Raw genomic sequence first — 18,249 nt, 5'->3', positions numbered from 1 at the left:
GGCTCAGTAGTTGTGGCTCATGAGCTTAGTTGCTCCGCAGCATGTGGGATCTTCCTGAACAAGGGCTTGAACCCATGTCCCCTGCATTGGCAGGCGTATTCTTAACCACTGCACCACAAAGGAAACCCCCTTTACAGGTAAATTTTAACAACTGACTTCTCAATTAGTTTTTACCATATATAATTTTTTCATATGAAAAAGAATTGATCCCAATGAGTATACTTTTAATAAAAATATAAAGTTGGGAAACAATGATTTATTTAATTGTGGTTTTAGAATAATGAAATTAAATTGGCTTAATGGAATTTACTTGGTATACTTTCTCATAGATATTTTAATTTGAAGATTTAAGTAGAGCAACTCTCAAAAGCTGGAGGAAATAGAATTTTTAGACTACAAATGCAACATAGAGATCTCATTTAAGGCTGACTGTAACTATGGGAAAAAATATGGAGGAAGTAACTCAGAGTCAGATAAAATCCTATACTTAACAGCAGTCTTGTTACAAAGTTCCCCACATTAATGTAGTTTACTTACAAGGTACCAAATTGAGTTTGCCTGCTCTTCGTAAAGTGGTGGGTTAAGATGTGTCCCAACAGATGAACAGCTCTTACTGCAGGTGACTGTGCACATCAGGCACTGGGTTTTTGATTCAGAATGGAGGGAAGCTTAGCTACATAGAATTTTCAGAAGAATTTCATTTTAGACACCTTGAGAAGCTGTAACTTGATGCTTGTGAATGTCTATATTTCACCACTAGATGTCACCGGGAGATAAGCAGTTACTGACCAGACTGTAGCTTATTGGAAGTTTTCTTATGAAAAAAATTGATCGATTTTGTGAATATATTTTTTGTTTGTTTGCTCATAAAAACCTGGTCAGACACCTCTTATGACCTGCATCACATCTTCTAGCCCTCTAGTTTTTCCCCAGCCATTGCTAAGGCAACTGGTTAGAGAGCCTAACTTGATCTGCACTGGGTATCTTGCATTTTTGCGCTAAGGCTTTTCTCATGATGTGGTTGGAACACCTGTGAGCAGCTGCTTATCACGCTTGGATGCTCAAAACTGTAAGTGTGTGGGAATTAACACTCCTCGGGGCAATCCTTGACGCTTAGGGGACAGGGGTCATGGGTATGCGCTCCCCTCATCTACCTCAGGCTGAGAACACTGAGCCACAGGCTGCAGGATTCATCAGAGGGTTCCAGTGGGATCAGATCCTAGTTTTCCATAGTGGTGGCCAATCTGATAACACACCATTTTACTGGCTTTCTATCCTTTCCTGTTTTACTGAGTGTCCCACTCCTAATACCTGGCATCATGCCCCTAAATAAAGTCTTACCTAGAAAGCTCCCTTTGTCATTGCAGTGTACTTTGACTTTCTCTCCTTTCCTATTTTAGATCTGCTTTCCTGAAGGGACACAAGCACAATCCACTACCCTGATAAAGAATATTTTCAGCCCCCAGAAATCTCCCTCTTGGTTCCACTTCCCAGATAACATCTTTTAAGGACAACAAATACTCTGATCTCCATGTCCAGAGTTTAGTTTTGATTCTGTTTTTGAACTTCATGTTACTAGAATCATACAGTAAGACTTATTTTGTGTCTGCCTTCTCTCACTCAACATTATTTTTGTGATTTTATTCATGTTGCGACATGCAGCAGTAATTTATTATTTTTCATTGCTGTGTAGTATACCATTGTGTGAATATACCAAAATTTATTCATTCTACTCTGGATAGAAATTCAAATTATTTCCAGATTTTAGGTGTGTTGGGCAATGCAGTTTTGAACATTTTTGTACATGTTTTTTGTGAATATAAACACTCATTTCTCTTGGAATATACATGTAAATGAAATCCTGGGTCACAGGTTATATATAATTTTTACATTCAATAAATAATGACAAACAGGTTTTCATAGTGTTTATACCAATCTACCTTCTATCTTATCCACATCCTAATTCATATTTGATATATTAACCCTTTTAATTTTAACCCTTCTGGCGTGGGTGTAGAGCATCCAATTGTTATTTTGGCTCATGTTTCCCTGTTGACTAATTGTACTTAACATATTTTCATATGCCTTTGAGCTATTTATATACACTCTTTTGTGAAGTACCAGTTTAAGGTTTTAGCTATTTGTGTGTGTGTGTGTGTGTGTGTGTGTGTGTGTGTGTGTGTGTGTGTGTCTGTGGTGGGGAGGGGATTCAGTCTTTTAATTGTTGAATTGAAGTTCTTTATAATTTCTGTATACAAATCCTTTGTTGGATATGCATTGTGATATTTTCTACAAGTCTTGGTTTACTCTTCACTCTCTTAAAGTTGTATTTTGATGAAAAGGATTTCTTGTTAATGGGATACAGTTTATTGACATTTTTCTTTATGACTTTTGTTCTACTCTTGTCATTTATTTACCCCTACCCCAAGGTCATGAGATATTCTCCTTAATCTATGGTTCTCAAACTCGAGTGGACATCAGAATCATCTGGAAGGCTTTTTAAAGTGTATCTTGTTGGGACCCACCTCCAGAGTTTCTAATTCTTTAGGTCAGGGAAGAGGCCCAAGAATCTGCATTTCTTATGACTTCCAAATGATGCAGATTCTTGTGGTCTGAGGATCCCACTTTGCAAGCCTCTGTACAATTTTATCTTTGAGAAGCTTAACTACTTTACTTCTTACATTTGTATCTATAATATACCTGGATTTGATTTTTGTGTACAGTGTGAAATGGGGTAAAATTGTATTTTTTCAATGTTAGTTAATTGCTTAATAACACTGATACGCAGTACCAGTTGTGTTGTAATTTCAGTGTCCATATGTAAGTATATGGGTCTGTTTCTGGACTCATTCTAATCCTTTCTTCTATAAGTCTATCCTTGCACCAATGCAATGTAGTAAAGTAATCTTATTTACTCTAGGTTTATACTAAATCTTGATACTAGAGTGACTCTTCCTACTTTTCTCTTCTTTAAGCGCATCTTGTGAAAGGAGAGGAAAAATATAATGTTGATTTTTGGGCTTAATAAAGAAAAGTTAGACTTATTTCTACATGTTAAAAAACAGAGATGTCTATTTAAGTGTAAACACTGGGGCAACAATTATTAATAAGAAAACAATACAAAATTATAGACCTTTTGGAAGTTAGAGGTTACTTTCATAAGCCATAGCAACAGTCTCTGAAGTCTAGACATCTATAGGGCACCTCTGTTAGAAAAACAAATTTGAAAGTCAGTAAGACTTTGAAAAGTGAAAGAGGTAAAGTGAAGATTTTGAAAGTGACTATATCCTGTGTTATGGGCTGAATTGTGTCTCCCTAAAATTCATATGTTGGAGCCCTAATGCCCGGCATCTCAGAATGCAGCTGTATTTGGAGACAGGGCCTTTGGAAAGGTAATTAAGTTAAGATGAGGCTGCTAGGGTGGCCCCTAATCTAATGTGAGTGGTATCCTTAGAAGAAGAGGAAATTCATACACACAAAGAGTCAAGAGGATGTGCATGCACAGAGGAACTATGGTCTGAGGACATTGATGTGAGAAGATGGCCATCTACAAGCTGAAGAGAGAGACCTCAGGAGAAACCACATCTGCTGACACCTTGATCTTGGACTTCTGGCCTCTAGAACACTGAGAAATACATTTTTGTTGTTTGAGTCTCCCAGTCTGTGGTAGCTGTTATGGCAACACTAGCCAACTAATACATCCGGTGTTGGCAAAGTTTCTTTTAGGTGATTAGCCATTAAGCAAGGTAGACAAGTAAACAAGCATATAACGACCATAGCAGGATAATAATTAAACTTTTAGGCAGCATTTTCAGAACATATGAGGGAAAATCAAAGTCTTCTTAAAATAGTTTTCGTAGAGGATGCTCTTAAGGAGAATTCTTGAGTAAACACATAGCAAAGAATGGTTTCACCTACTTTCTATCTGATTATGTGTCCCTAAAAAATAAACTGGGAAAAAACGATATTAAATGTAATTGGCACGAGAAGAGGCACCTAATAGGTGTGTTGACTATTATCCTTCTTATGTAGTGATTCTGAAACAGGTGCGAACCATTAAGCAGCATGGCCAAGAAAATGTTCTCTGACTGTCCAAGATTCTCATCGGCTTCTTATGGAAGAGTTAAAGTTGATATCTAACACACAAGGTGTTATATGGGTACTCATTATGTAGGTTCAACCTTCTTGATATCTTCATCAATTTCTGAATTAAAAACCACTTGAAATATTCTCATGGGTATATAGTCTCACTGCCTCAGTCCTATATGATTATTGAAGCCAATATTTGGGGCTCTGAGTGAGCAAGGCCATGTAAGCAGTACAAATATGGATAAAGTGGATTTAATGAGGCTCATTCCACCCCTGTACTTTCTCTCACAGTAGAATCATCAACCTCTACATTTATGGTTGGTGCACAACACTCTAGATTTATGGTTGGTTTACATGTTTCTTTTTCTAGAGTGTGAGCTTCTGTCTTCTACACTTTCTCATCTTAGTGTTCAGCATGTCCCTTGGTATTTATTAAATATTGATTAAATTATTAAGAAAAAACTGAAATCTAAGAGAAAGGAACTTTGCTTTAAATTGATTTATATTCTAAGTTACCTACATCTTTGAGCTGCTTTCTTCACTATAAAAGATTAAGATTATTTTTCAAATCATTAATTTGTTTGGAGCTTTTGTTTTTAATGAATCTAAAGATTTATGCCTTTTATTAATTCTGGAAAATTCCCAGCCATTACTTCTTCAAATATTTCCTCTTCTCATTATGTGTTTTGTCTCCTAATGAAATTTCTATTGGGCTTATATTGGATTTCATGTTAGTTTTCATATCTCTTAACTTCTTTTTTTCATATTCAAGTCTTTAGTGCTGTATTGCACTGTAGGAAATTCTTCAGATATCCCTATATATATATATATATATATATATATATGTTTTTTTTTTTTTTTTTTTTTTTTTGCGGTACGCGGGCCCCTCACTGTTGTGGCCTCTCCCGTTGCGGAGCACAGGCTCCGGACGCTCAGGCTCAGCGGCCATGGCTCACGGGCCCAGCCGCTCCGCGGCATGTGGGATCTTCCCGGACCGGGGCACGAACCCATGTCTCCTGCATCGGCAGGCGGACTCCCAACCACTGCGCCACCAGGGAAGCCCCTAGATATATTTTAAAAGTGCTTTCTCTCTCTCTCTTTTTTTTTTTTTGGCTGTGTTGGGTCTTTGTTGCTGTGCGTGGGCTTTCTCTGGTTGCGGCAAGCGGGGTCTACTCTTCGTTGCGGTGCGCGGGCTTCTCATTGCAGTGGCTTCTCTTGTTGCGGAACCCGGGCTCTAGGCGTGCGGGCTTCAGTAGTTGTGGCTTTTACTGGAAAAGATTTGCTGTGAGGGGCGAGAAGCACACAGACCAGATTCCTGAAGCCAGAAAGGCAAGCAAAAAACTTGAAGCAGAGAGGGAGAGAAAATGAGGCCAGTAAAAGGCAAATGGTTATAAGAGGCAGTGGATTTCTCTAGCAGGGAAGTTCAAGTTTCTGTTGGTGGGGAGGGGAATGTAAGATGACTGTGTGAGACCATGTGGGGAGGGGAGCTCACATCTGTGTCCTGAGGAGGCAGGAATTCAAGAGCTGTGATGGTGTTTGGAGGAGCACCAAGTAAGAGCTGTTAGAAAGAACATGAGAATGCTGGTGGTCTAAGCACCAAAGAGTCAAGTCTTCACCAATGAGTCAAGAAGGATCCCCAGGCTGTCTGGTGACCCAGGGAAGAATGCTGGACTCCCCTAGGATAGCTAGGGTATCCTGCCATCTTGAATTCTTTTTTTTTATTAGTTTTTATTGGAGTATAGTTGCTTTACAATGTTGTGTTAGTTTCTGCTGTACAGCAAAGTGAATCAGCTGTATGTATACATATATCCCCTCTTTTTTGGATTTCCTTCCCATTTAGGTCACCACAGAGCACTAAGTAGAGTTCTCTGTGCCATACAGTATGTTCTCATTAGTTATCTATTTTATACAGAGTATTAATAGTGTATATATGTCAATCTCAATCTCCCAATCCATCCCACCTCCCCTCCCCCTTGGTATCTTATGTTTGTTCTCTACGTCCGTTTCTCTATTTCTGCTTTTCAAATAAGATCATTTGTACCATTTTTCTAGATTCTACACATATTCACTAATATATGACCCATCCAAGTTTTCTCCTCTGGGATTTCCTGATACAGGGAGCACATAATTATCAGTGACCTGTATAACCACTTCCTTCTCTCCCAATTCTTTTCTTTTATTTTCCTGGTCATGGTCACCTTCCCCCCACCCACATTTTATCCCTTGATGTTGGCATCCAGTTCTGCTCTTTCTCAGCTCCCCGTGTTCTCAGTATTCCTCAGCCAGCTCCTGAGAAGCCCCTGTCTTCCGCTCCTTCAGATCTGTCCTTTTCCGACATAGCTGAGTGTACATTCAGGAGTGGAGCTGCCTGGGATGCTGCAGATCCACAGTGGGGCCACGACTCAAGTACCAGCTGCTTCCTGCTCCCTGGTGAGGATCAACTCTGCCCACAGGAGCTGAGCTGAACACCTTGTGGCTCCGCTCCACTTCTCTTTCCGGTCCTCCTCCCCCACCCCTCCTAGCCTCTTCCTCTCCTGTACTTCCTCCTCTCCTCCTCCATCTGCTATGTCCCTTGGTGTCTCTGCCCAGTTCCCAAGCTCTTGGTCCCAGACTAACTTAGTTAGTTAACTCTCTTTTCTCTTCTTCCCGCTCAAACTCAAACTGCCTTCTCCTCAGTTTTCCCCAGTCATGGTGAAGGGTATAAGCACCGGTGGCTACATAATTTGGGGGTCCTGTACAAAATGTAAATGTGGGGCCTCATATTTAAAAAGCAAGAAAAAGTGCTTTCAATGGTTCTAAAATATAAACCTATTTCCTTTCTTTTGAAGTCAGCTCCCTTCTCTCTCTCTCTCTCTCTGTCTCTTTCAACCTATCTTTGTGTACTTTTTTTGGTTTGTTTGTTTTAATTGGCTAGTGTCACTGTCTCTTGGGCAAAAGAATTCATAGGGCAAGTGCAGACCCTCTTAGGCACCTGGGGGCTTCCCTCTCCTTGCTTTTTTTGTGTGTTTTTAATAACTTTTCATCCAAATGCAGACATCTTGTGTACAACAATAGACACTGAGGTCAAGAGTGTTTTTATCTTTATTTTCTTGGCTTCAAAGTGAACTTGTCTTTTTTTTTTTTTTTTTGCTAAGCATCAAGTGTGTCGGTTTCAGTCAGTGAGTTAGGAGTTAACTGGGTTTGTGTGTTTTGTTGTTGTTTCAACAGCCTTCAAATTCCTCTGGCATTACCTTGTTTGTACAGTAGGACTATTTGCTAAAGAGTTTTTCTTAATGTCTGCCTCACTCTCAGGCTTCGATACTTCCTTTGTGAGGTGCCTCAAGGTTTATGGTCATGCTGCTGCCTCTCTTGCAGCAGTAGAATGTTCCTATTACTCTATGCTTGCTCACCTGCTTGGGATGGAGAGTAGGGGCATTATCTTTATTCTGACTCAGTCTCATTATTAAGCATTGTCTTTCAGTTTTAGGGCTTGGGCCTCCTAAGTGTTCCTGCCTTCCTCTCAGCAGTATGGAACCTCTAATAGTTGAGGACAGGATGTTTTAGTGTCCCTTCCCCACTTTTTCCTCTTTCTCCAATTGCTGTGTGTCTTCACCTGTGCCCTGAAGACGGTAGAGCTTTTGCCCTCCCCCACTGTCCTCCCCTCCCCTCCCCTCCCCAGGTTAAGGTTTTTTTCTGTGTGGGAGATAGTGGAGAAGGATCTGGTTGGGACTTCCTGCCTTTCTCAGATCTCAGGCCTGTGCCGCGAGGAAGGATTTCTCTGGCCTATATCCTTGATTCCAATCTTTCAGGAGCCCCTGGTGAGGTCCATGGAAAAATCCATCTGTGACTCTTAGGGGTTCTATATACTCATGCTAGACTTTAGGAATTTATTAACAATTTTAGCTGAATTATTCTTCCTGGCTTATGTAGCATCTGGCATCTGTCCCAAGTAAGCAATGCATCTCCTATTTCCTTGGAGGAATCTTTCCTTAAATTCTGGGTTAATTGGTTGCCCTGATACTTCAGTGCTGTGATGGTTTCAAGAAAAGTTGTGATTTTGGTTATCCAGCTTCTAAAATTACAAGTATTCAAGTGAAGCTCTTTCCAGCTTTCTATGTTCTAATTTTAACTTTGCAAAAAATGTTTTTCCTTGAATTAGCCTGAGATAATTTTTGTTTACTTATACACCAATAAATAACAAAATAAATAGCCTAAATACATTTATCTGGGTGATAAATAGAATAAAAAAATATTTAAGAGACTTTAAACAGTTATAAACACCATGAAAGAGGAAGGTCAGCATGTCCAGCAGAGACCAGTGTATGATAAGGCAGGCATGGAACATTCAAGCAGGACCAATGAGAAGAGAATCTTGGATAAATAACCCCAGAATATTCTATTAACTTCACTTCCCACATATTCTCACTGCTTTCTTATTATAAATGTTGACCTAAAACAAATAGACGACCAGATATTTCTCCAGCAAAATTGGGTTTATTCAGGATGAGCAGAGAATTGCAGTTTGGCATCTGCAATCATGGCGAGCCACGTAAAAGCTTGAGAGCCCCCACGTGGGGCCTCTGACACTATTTAATTGAGGGTTTTATTTATTAACTTTTTACATTAGTAATAGTACATTTATAGCAGGACCCTTTGTAAACTTCATGCTTATTAGCATATATTTTAATTCTAAGTAAAACTCTAAAGTTTCTCATTTCATCAAGTAGGATCACAAGTAATGGTTTCTGATTTTTTTTAATCATCTTTATTGGAGTATGATTGCTTTACAATGGTGTGTTAGTTTCTGCTTTATAACAAAGTGAATCGGCTATACATATGCATATATCCCCATATCTCTTCCCTCTTGCGTCTCCCTCCCTCCCACCCTCCCTATCCCACCCCTCTAGGTGGTCACAAAGCACTGAGCTGATCTCCCTGTACTATGCAGCTGCTTCCCACTAGCTATCGGTTTTACAATTGGTAGTGTATATATGTCCATGCCACTCTCTCACTTTGTCCCAGCTTACCCTTCTCCCTCCCCGTAACCTCATGTCCATTCACTTTGTCCCAGCTTACCCTTCCCCCTCCCCGTAACCTCATGTCCTGTCTTGCCCCTAGGTTCTTCATGAACATTTTTTTTTTTAGATTCCGTATATATGTGTTAGCATACGGTATTTGTTTTTCTCTTTCTGACTTACTTCACTCTGTATGACAGACTCTAGGTCCATTCACCTCACTACAAATAACTCAATTTTGTTTCTTTTTATGGTTGAGTAATATTCCATTGTATATATGTGCCACATCTTCTTTATCCATTCATCTGTTGATGGACACTTAGGTTACTTCCATGTCCTGGCTACTGTAAATAAAGCTGCAATAACATTGTGGTACATGACTCTTTTTGGATTATTGCTTTCTCAGGGTATATGCCCAGTAGTGGGATTGCTGGGTCGGATGGTAGTCCTATTTTTAATTTTTTAAGGAACCTCCATACTGTTCTCCATATTGGCTGTATTAGTTTACATTCCCACCAACAGTGCAAGAGGGTACCCTTTTTTCCACATCCTCTCCAGCATTTATTGTTTGTAGATTTTTTGATGATGGCCATTCTGACTGGTGTTAGGTGATACCTCATTGTAGTTTTGATTTGCATTTCTCTAATGATTAGTGATGTTGAGCCTCCTTTCATGTGTTTGTTGGCAATCCCAACTAATTTTAGGAAGCACTATTTTCATTACACCAGACCAGCAAGAATTTTTCCAGGAAAAAAAAAACCCAAATATTAAAATAGTAACCATTAGCTAATCTCATTTATGTATATTTACTCAGAAATTATCTATAACTGACTCAAATAAAATACTTGCAAATATAAACAAACACCACATAAAGTGAGATTTATCCAGAGAATGCAAGGTTTGTCGACCAATAAAAATCACTTGAGGGCTTCCCTGGTGGCGCAGTGGGTGAGAGTCCGCCTGCCCATGCAGGGGACACGGGTTCGTGCCCCGGTCTGGGAGGATCCCACGTGCCGCGGAGGGGCTGGGCCCGTGAGCCGTGGCCGCTGAGCCTGTGCGTCCGGAGCCTGTGCTCCGCAACGGGACAGGCCACAACAGTGACAGGCCCGCGTACCGCAAAAAAAAAAAGCGCTGATCATCCAGAAGCCTGTGACTGTCCATTCCCAGGCTTGAAGCCGGAAAAATACCTCGGCCTGCCAGAAGGGCAGGCTTATGGACCTAGGTAAGTGAAAGTGTACTGCCAATGCTCGAATGCCCAAGAAGTTAACCTAGATGAGGAGAAGGATAAGAATTCCACGCCGGTTGCTCAGAAGATACCGTGAATCTAAGAAGATTGACCGCCACATGTATCACAGCCTGTACCTGAAAGTGAAGGGTAATGTGTTCAAAAACAAGCCCGGAACATATCCACAAGCTGAAGTTAGACAAAGCTTGCAAGAAGCTTCAGACCGACTAGGCTGAGGCCCGCAGGTCTAAGACCAGGGAAGCACGAGAGCAATGTAAAGACGGGTTCCAAGCCAAGAAGGGAGAAATCATCAAGGCTCTGTCCAAGGAGGAAGAGACCAAGAAATAGGTTCTCCCCCTCTTGTCTGTACATAGTGGCCTCAGCAATTACATAGATCACTCATTCAATAAAATGAGACTTTATCTGCCTAAAAATGTGTTGATAGCTTTGGTTTATTTATTTTTTGCTAAGGCTAAATCAAAATTTTCACAGTAACACCCATGTTATCTGTATCTAGTTTTATTTATTTATTTTTGCGGTACGCGGGCCTCGCACTGCTGTGGCCTCTCCCGTTGCGGAGCACAGGCTCAGGACGCGTAGGCTCAGCGGCCATGGCTCACGGGCCCAGCCACTCGGCGGCATGTGGGATCTTCGCGGACCGAGGCACGAACCCACGTCCCCTGCATCAGCAGGCGGACTCCCAACCACTGCGCCACCAGGGAAGCCCCTCTAGTTTTATTTTTATCTGTATATTTTCTAAGGCAAAGGAGAAAATGCAACCAGTCATTCCAAAATTTATACAAAAAGAAACATGTTAAAAATCAGAGTGAACTTCCGGGAAAATAGTAGAGGGAAATATTTCATAATTCATTTCACTGAAATAAACCCAAAATAGAAAAAGGAACTTCCTCTTTACTGAACCTAGAGAAGATCTGTAACTTAAAACAAAACCAAGGAAAGTCTATAACTTATAAACAAGGTTGGAATAAATTTTTAGCATACATTTTCACTCATTTTAAATAAAATGGAAGGTCGATGGATATCTGTAGTTTAGGATAATAGTTTAATTCATAAGAGAATTAATAAAGCCTGCTGGGGCCTTTGTTAGAAGACAAGTATGGAGGGGAAAATTGTTATGGAAATGGAGAACAAATTAATCTGTGGGAAACCTTTGGCTTTAGAAATTAGGGAATGCCCACATGAGTCTCTGGCCTCGTGAGTGTGTAGTGACCCATATGGTTCAACATGGAGCTTTTTAAAATTTTTTTTAATTAAAAAAACCTTTTTATTGGAGTATAGTTGATTTACAATGTTGTGTTAGTTTCAGGTATACAGCAAGGTGACTCCATTATACATATATATATATATATATATGTATATATCCACTCTTTTTTAGATTCTTTTGCCATATAGGTCATTAAAGAGTACTGAATATAGTTCCCTATGCTATACAGTAGGTCCTTATTAGTTATCTATTTTATATATAGTAGTGTGTCTATGTCAATCTCAATCTCCCAATTTATCCCCCCTCACCCTTACTGCCTGGTGACCATAAGTTTGTTTTCTACATTTGTGACTCTATTTCCATCCTGTAAATAAGTTCATTTGTACCATTTTTTTAGGTTCCACATATAAGCGATATCATATGATATTTGTCTTTCTCTGTCTGACTTACTTCACTCAGTATGACAGTCTCTAAGTCCATCCTCGTTGCTGCAAATGGCATTATTCCGTTCCTTTTTATGGCTGACTAATATTTCATTGTATATATGTACCGCATCTTCTTTATCCATTCTCTACATGGAGCTTTTTGTATGCCATGTAGTTGCCTTTTTATTGTTGTGGCCTGAGCAGGTTGTTGTAGGACTTTGCTTCTCGTGTCCATTTGAGGGTTTACTGTGGCAAGTTGCTGCTACTTAGGATGGCTTTGTCCAAGTCAAGTGACTATTTTTATACAGATGAGTGTCATAGGTCAGTTTCTAAGGAAACATACTCAGGTGGATGTCTGCATGCAGAAGGCTTGCTGGGGGTGCTTTCAGGAACAGCAGGACTGAGGAGAGGGGGAAGTTGAACTGTGATGCAGTTTCAGTAGAGGATTTAGTCAAACTCACAGAGAGTTCTGGAGCTAGGATGGCCCTTCAGAGACTTCCTAAAACTAGGTAATGGGACTTAACTTTTTACTCACATATTTGGTATGTGCTCTCAGGGAAGGGATGTCCCCTTGGACAGAGCAACTCTCCCACTGAAGGCAATGCCTGGAGAGGGACATGTCTGTGAGCTGTCAGCAGCCAACACTCCCTCAGGCTGAGGGAAACACTTATGTTTGTCCTGAAGGGGGTACACTGGTGGCTCCACAGCATCCACTAGAGCAAGAGTGCATTTCTATGGAAGTAGAGATTTACTTGCCAAGGCTTAAGTAAACACACAGGCCTCAAAAACAAAGTTAGTGTTGAAAACACAGGCCACAAAGCAAATCGTAGGAAATGTGCATGAGATTCTATGAGCAATGACCTTCAATTAGGCTGCCTCAGGAGGAATGGCTGAGGCAAATTATCTGTTAAAGGAATCAGAGACTGTTAGATATAGAGTATTTTAAAGCATTAGGCAACAAAACAATTAGTGCCCGTTTTTGCCTTGGTTTTCAGTCTGGACTAGGTGTGCAGCTTAGATAAGGTGCCCCAAATTTGGTTCCTTTCCTATATTATTTTGAACTAGCTTCATGGTCAAGGAGACCTGTGAAGAAATTCACCTTGAATTCATGTGTTTTATACACATGCTCAGGGGTCACTTCCCACTATAGAGTCTCAACTTGCCTGTACCAGTGTTGTTGTTGCCTAGATTTCTGAGACATAAATTGAGGCTCCACACATGAAAGGATGGTAGGTTTTATTAATGAACAATTTTTTAAAAAGTAGAGGCCTTCTGCTTCTAGAAATGATGGACTATCTAATTTGAACCAACTCTCTTGTCAAGGACAAGTAGAAAACACGAGAAAATATAAAATAAAATCTGCCTGAAGACATTGAAGAACCAACAAAGGAGAAATAAATTACTGGGTCAATATCCAGGAGAAGACAGAAATTCACAGAATGAGCCCTGTAGTTGGGGCTGCTTTTCCAGTAAAAGCATCTGCTGATTCCATGAGAGGCAGATAAAAACACTGAGAAGTTCAGCAAAGCTTTCACCAGACTTGCAAATCGTCAAAGATATCACTGGTGCCTGAACTTTAGGTTACCATCTTAAAGGGCTGCATCTGAAGTAAGTGTGAAGCAGAAGGACAGTAACTTCGCATTCTATATACTTTGATCTGTGCACATTCTTTTTAAAATTTTGGTATTAAAAGATATAGTAAAAGCCTATCTATAAATAGTTTTAAAATACCATACAAAAATGGTACTATTACTTTTCAGTCTCCAACAAAACATTGGAGTGTATTGAAAATATAAATACGAAATTAAAACCATTGTTAAATATAAGAGAAGAAGTGCTTATGCCATCATGGGATTAGGAATTCAATTTGTGGTAATCTTCAATACTTCTTTGGAAAATTTGAAGATATTAATAAAATTATGGGTTCCAGAAAACAAGCCAAATGTATACTTCCAAAAATATCCTTTAAGTTGATGGACTTGGTACTAGTTTGCCATGGTATTTTAGTAAAATTAATACCATAAGCAGAATGATATTAGAATCCCAATCCAATGTACTTAATTCCTTCCAAGCTTCAAAGGATTAAGGCATTCTTTAAAGAAAAATGAAGTGATATGTCAATAAGAAGATATTATGGATGTTAACAAATTATAATTTTTAAATTTTGACTCCAAATCTTACAATATAAAGTCAGTCTTTACTTTGCATAATAGTGTGGGACGCTAAAAAATGATCATGCAAAGTGAAACCAAGCAAAAGACCTAAATAATCAATGGGAAAATTATGATCATTCCATCACCTTTAAAAATTTTTGTCGAAACATTAAAAAACCCTCTTACTGTTGGTTATAAACACACAGTTGACTCTTGAGCAATGTGAGGGTCGCAGTCATAAAATCTGTGTATAACTGTACAGCTGGCCCTCTGTGTCTGTGTTTGCATATCTGTGGATTCAACCAACTGTGGATTGTGTAGTACTGTATTTATTGAAAAAAATCTATGTAAAAGTGGACTCACGTAGTTTAAACCTATGTTGTTTTGGGGTCAACTGTATAGGGATATTGAAAAAAATAGTAACACTAGTATTAATTTAGGATGTTGTCACTGAAAATGATAAAAATGTCCAGAATTTAAATGTTTTATTTTCTTGTAAATATTTACCAAGAGCGGTTTGAACTGTGCTTGCCTTATTTTCATTCTATAACTTATAGATATGGAGTATCTTTTCTATGCCTTGGTGAATTTTCATAATTCTTTCTAAGATTGGGCCAGCTTCCAATTTACACTTTGAGTTTTTGATACATTGAGAGTTCTTTAAATGTGAAGTTTTCTGTAGGCGTCACTTCGTCTGGGACACCTTCATCCTTCTCATTTATATTGATAAGTTTGCCTTCACTAAGTTCCTCTAGGTTCATATCTATAATTTCTCAGCCAGTGGCAGTGTCAACATTCCCCATGTCTGCTATTTCTTCTATGACTTTATTTACATTCAATTCAAATCTCACTTCCAGCATTTTCATTTTCATCTTTCTTGGCCGATTCCCTCTTTCTATTATTCTTCATTTAAATGTCACACGGATTTATTATTGGGATACAAGGAGATAACGCAAGTACAGTTGACCCTGGAACAATGTGGGGTTAGGGGGACCAACTCTTTGCGCAATTGAAAATCCACATGTAACTTTACAGTTGGCCCTCCGAACCCACAGTTCTGCATGTGCAGATTCACCCAACCTCTGATCGTGTAGTACTGTGACTGTATTTACTGAAAAAAAAAATTTCACATATAAGTGGACTCATGCAGTTCAAACCATATTGTTCAAGGGTCAACTGTACACATTTTGCTGTCCATGCATGGAACAGAATTAACAGCCACTGACAGACTGTGAAAGAAGTGTTGTGATTGGTCACTGATGTCATTGGTTACTGATTGCACTTTTATTATTTCCATAGTCGTTCATAGAATGAAGAGTTACTAGTAAAGTTTGTGCTTTGTTCAATTACTAATCTTTAGTGTACTGTGGCAACTGAAATTGAGCCATGTTGTTGGGGGATTGGCATTATTTAAATAAACCATGGTAACTGAAATTTGTGTATACTGAAATTGTGCAAAGCAAGGACTGCCTATATTAGAAAAAAGAAGATTGTATTGGTCATGGATCCCTAGAATTCAGGTTTGTGTCTTCTTCTGCCAAGCGACCAGCTTGAAACCAATATTTTTTTCAGTTGTAAGATACTTAATATTTATTTATTTTGTACATCTTTACTGGAGTATAATTGCTTTACAATGGTGTGTTAGTTTCTGCTTTATAACAAAGTGAATCAGTTATACGTATACATATGTTCCCATATCTCTTCCCTCTTGTGTCTCCCTCCCTCCCACCCTCCCTATCCCACCCCTCCAGGCGGTCACAAAGCACTGAGCTGATCTCCCTGTGCTATGCGGCTGCTTCCCACTAGCTATCTACCTTACGTTTGGTAGTGTATATATGTCCATGCCACTCTCTCGCTTTGTCACAGCTTACCCTTCCCCCTCCCCATATGCTCAAGTCCATTCTCTAGTAGGTCTGTGTCTTTATTCCTGTCTTACCCCTAGGTTCTTCATGACTTTTTTTTTTCTTAAATTCCATATATATGTGTTAGCATATGGTATTTGTCTCTCTTTCTGACTTACTTCACTCTGTATGACAGACTCTAGGTCTATCCACCTCATTACAAATAGCTCAATTTCATTTCTTTTTATGGCTGAGTAATATTCCGTTGTATATATGTGCCACATCTTCTTTATCCTTTCATCCAATGATGGACACTTAGGTTGTTTCCATCTCTGGGCTATTGTAAATAGAGCTGCAATGAACATCTTGGTACATGACTCTTTTTTTTTTTTTTTTTTCGTATTTTTTTTTAACATCTTTATTGGGGTATAATTGCTTTACAATGGTGTGTTAGTTTCTGCTTTGTAACAAAGTGAATCAGTCATACATAAACATATGTTCCCATATGTCTTCCCTCTTGCGTCTCCCTCCCTATCCTACCCCTCCAGGCTGTCACAAAGCACCGAGCCAATATCCCTGTGCCATGCTGCTGCTTCCCACTAGCTATCTACCTTACTACGTTTGTTAGTGTGTATATGTCCATGACTCTCTCGCCCTGTCACAGCTCACCCTTCCCCCTCCCCATAACCTCAAGTCCGTTCTCTAGGAGGTCTGCGTCTTTATTCCTGCCTTACCCCTAGGTTCTTCATGACATTTTTTTTTAAATTCCATATATATGTGTTAGCATACGGTATTTGTCTTTTTCTTTCTGACTTACTTCACTCTGTATGACAGACTCTAGGTCTATCCACCTCATTACAAGTAGCTCAATTTCGTTTCTGAGTAATATTCCATTGTATATATGTGCCACATCTTCTTTTTTTTTTTTTTTTTTTTTTGGTAGGAAAGGAAAGGTTGTTTTATTCAGGAGGCTGGGAACCTGGGGAGAAGGCAGACTCATGTCCAAAAGCCAACTCCCCACTGCCAGCCAGCGGACCAGAGCTTTTAGGGACATATAGGCAGATGGAGGGGGCTACATGTAGAATGGCACAGTCAGCTCTGACAGTCATCTTGAAATTGTTCATGCAGTGGTCTGATCAGTGTCATCTTGATTTTTTTTAGTACAATTAATCTTCATTTCCAGGCTTGGTGTGTTCCTATGTCTTTGAGGACAGTTCTTGGAATTGTGTAAGATGGAGCAGCTTAGGTCATAGCTACAATCTGGTCATCATGTAGTTAAACTCTTCCACCTTGTGAGGGTTTCAGTATCTGCAAAACTGCTCAACAGATATGCCTCAGAATACCCTTGAGGAGGAACTAAATGTCCTTGATTTTGTTTAATGGCTAAACTATTATTATTTTGTCTTGTTTGACTGCTTTTCTTTGCTTTTGCATTTTCTCACTTCTCTGATTAAATTTATTCTTTAGCTCAAGTTTTTCTACAGACAGGAGGCAGGCAGAGGACGTGGGAGGGTGTTTCTGCCCTGGGAAGGCCCCGTAGGGTCCTGCTCTGTTACAAAAGTAATAGAACCCCAATTCTAATTAGTTCATGTAAAAGAAAAAAAAGGAGACGTTAAGTGCTTATATAACTATACCACAAGAGGAGAGGCACTAAAGCTGGCCTTCAGAATACCTAGAATCAGGTGAGTCAGTCTGTCTGCCCAGCTGTTTCTCATATGCATTCTCTCTCTTGATCTTACCCCTTACTCTTTGCCTCTTGTTCTCTTTCTCTCTTCCATGTTGGCTTTGTTCTCTCCCATTGCAGGCAGTTTCTGTGTAGGATAGGGGGCATGGCTGCCAGCAGCCTAAGGTCACATCTTCAAATCTTCACAGAGAGGAGAGAAATATTATCCAATATCTCCCATTATAAAACATACAAGGGATGGCTTTCTGGGGTCCTGCTTGGGTATTTTTCCCTGAATCAATCATGATGTCTGGGAAGGAGGATTACATAATACAGGTAATGGTCTCCCTCTCTGGAGTCTGTTATTGTTATTTGCTTGTTTATTTGGACTGGCTGGATTATTTTAGTAAACTTTATATTCCCTGACAGTGTGAAGCCTCTGATGCTACTCCTTAGGGAGTGTATCTCAGGGTATGCCCACAGTTACTCTTTCCATGACTAGACCCAGCTATTAAAATCCACTAATGTCTAGGAGTGGAAGAGAACTGGTCCCCCCAAAGCAGGTGGACAGGTAGCCCAGACAGACTGCTGTAGCAATGCCAAATATTAGGCAACTATACCAATTGTGTCTACC

At 39.6% G+C, this 18,249-nt stretch overlaps 1 protein-coding gene across 1 annotated transcript in view; it reads left to right on the top strand.

Annotated features, from left to right (window-relative positions):
• Positions 1 to 18,249, top strand: part of LOC115844741 (T-cell surface glycoprotein CD1b-2) — a 40,454-nt gene that overhangs the window by 13,463 nt on the left and 8,742 nt on the right. The gene's annotated exons all lie outside the window — the stretch shown is intronic.

The sequence above is a fragment of the Globicephala melas genome, chromosome 1 (assembly GCF_963455315.2).
Source record: "Globicephala melas chromosome 1, mGloMel1.2, whole genome shotgun sequence".
Taxonomy (NCBI): domain Eukaryota; kingdom Metazoa; phylum Chordata; class Mammalia; order Artiodactyla; family Delphinidae; genus Globicephala; species Globicephala melas.
The sequence above is the reverse complement of the archived record's forward strand: the minus strand, read 5'-3'. Positions and strand labels throughout refer to the sequence as shown.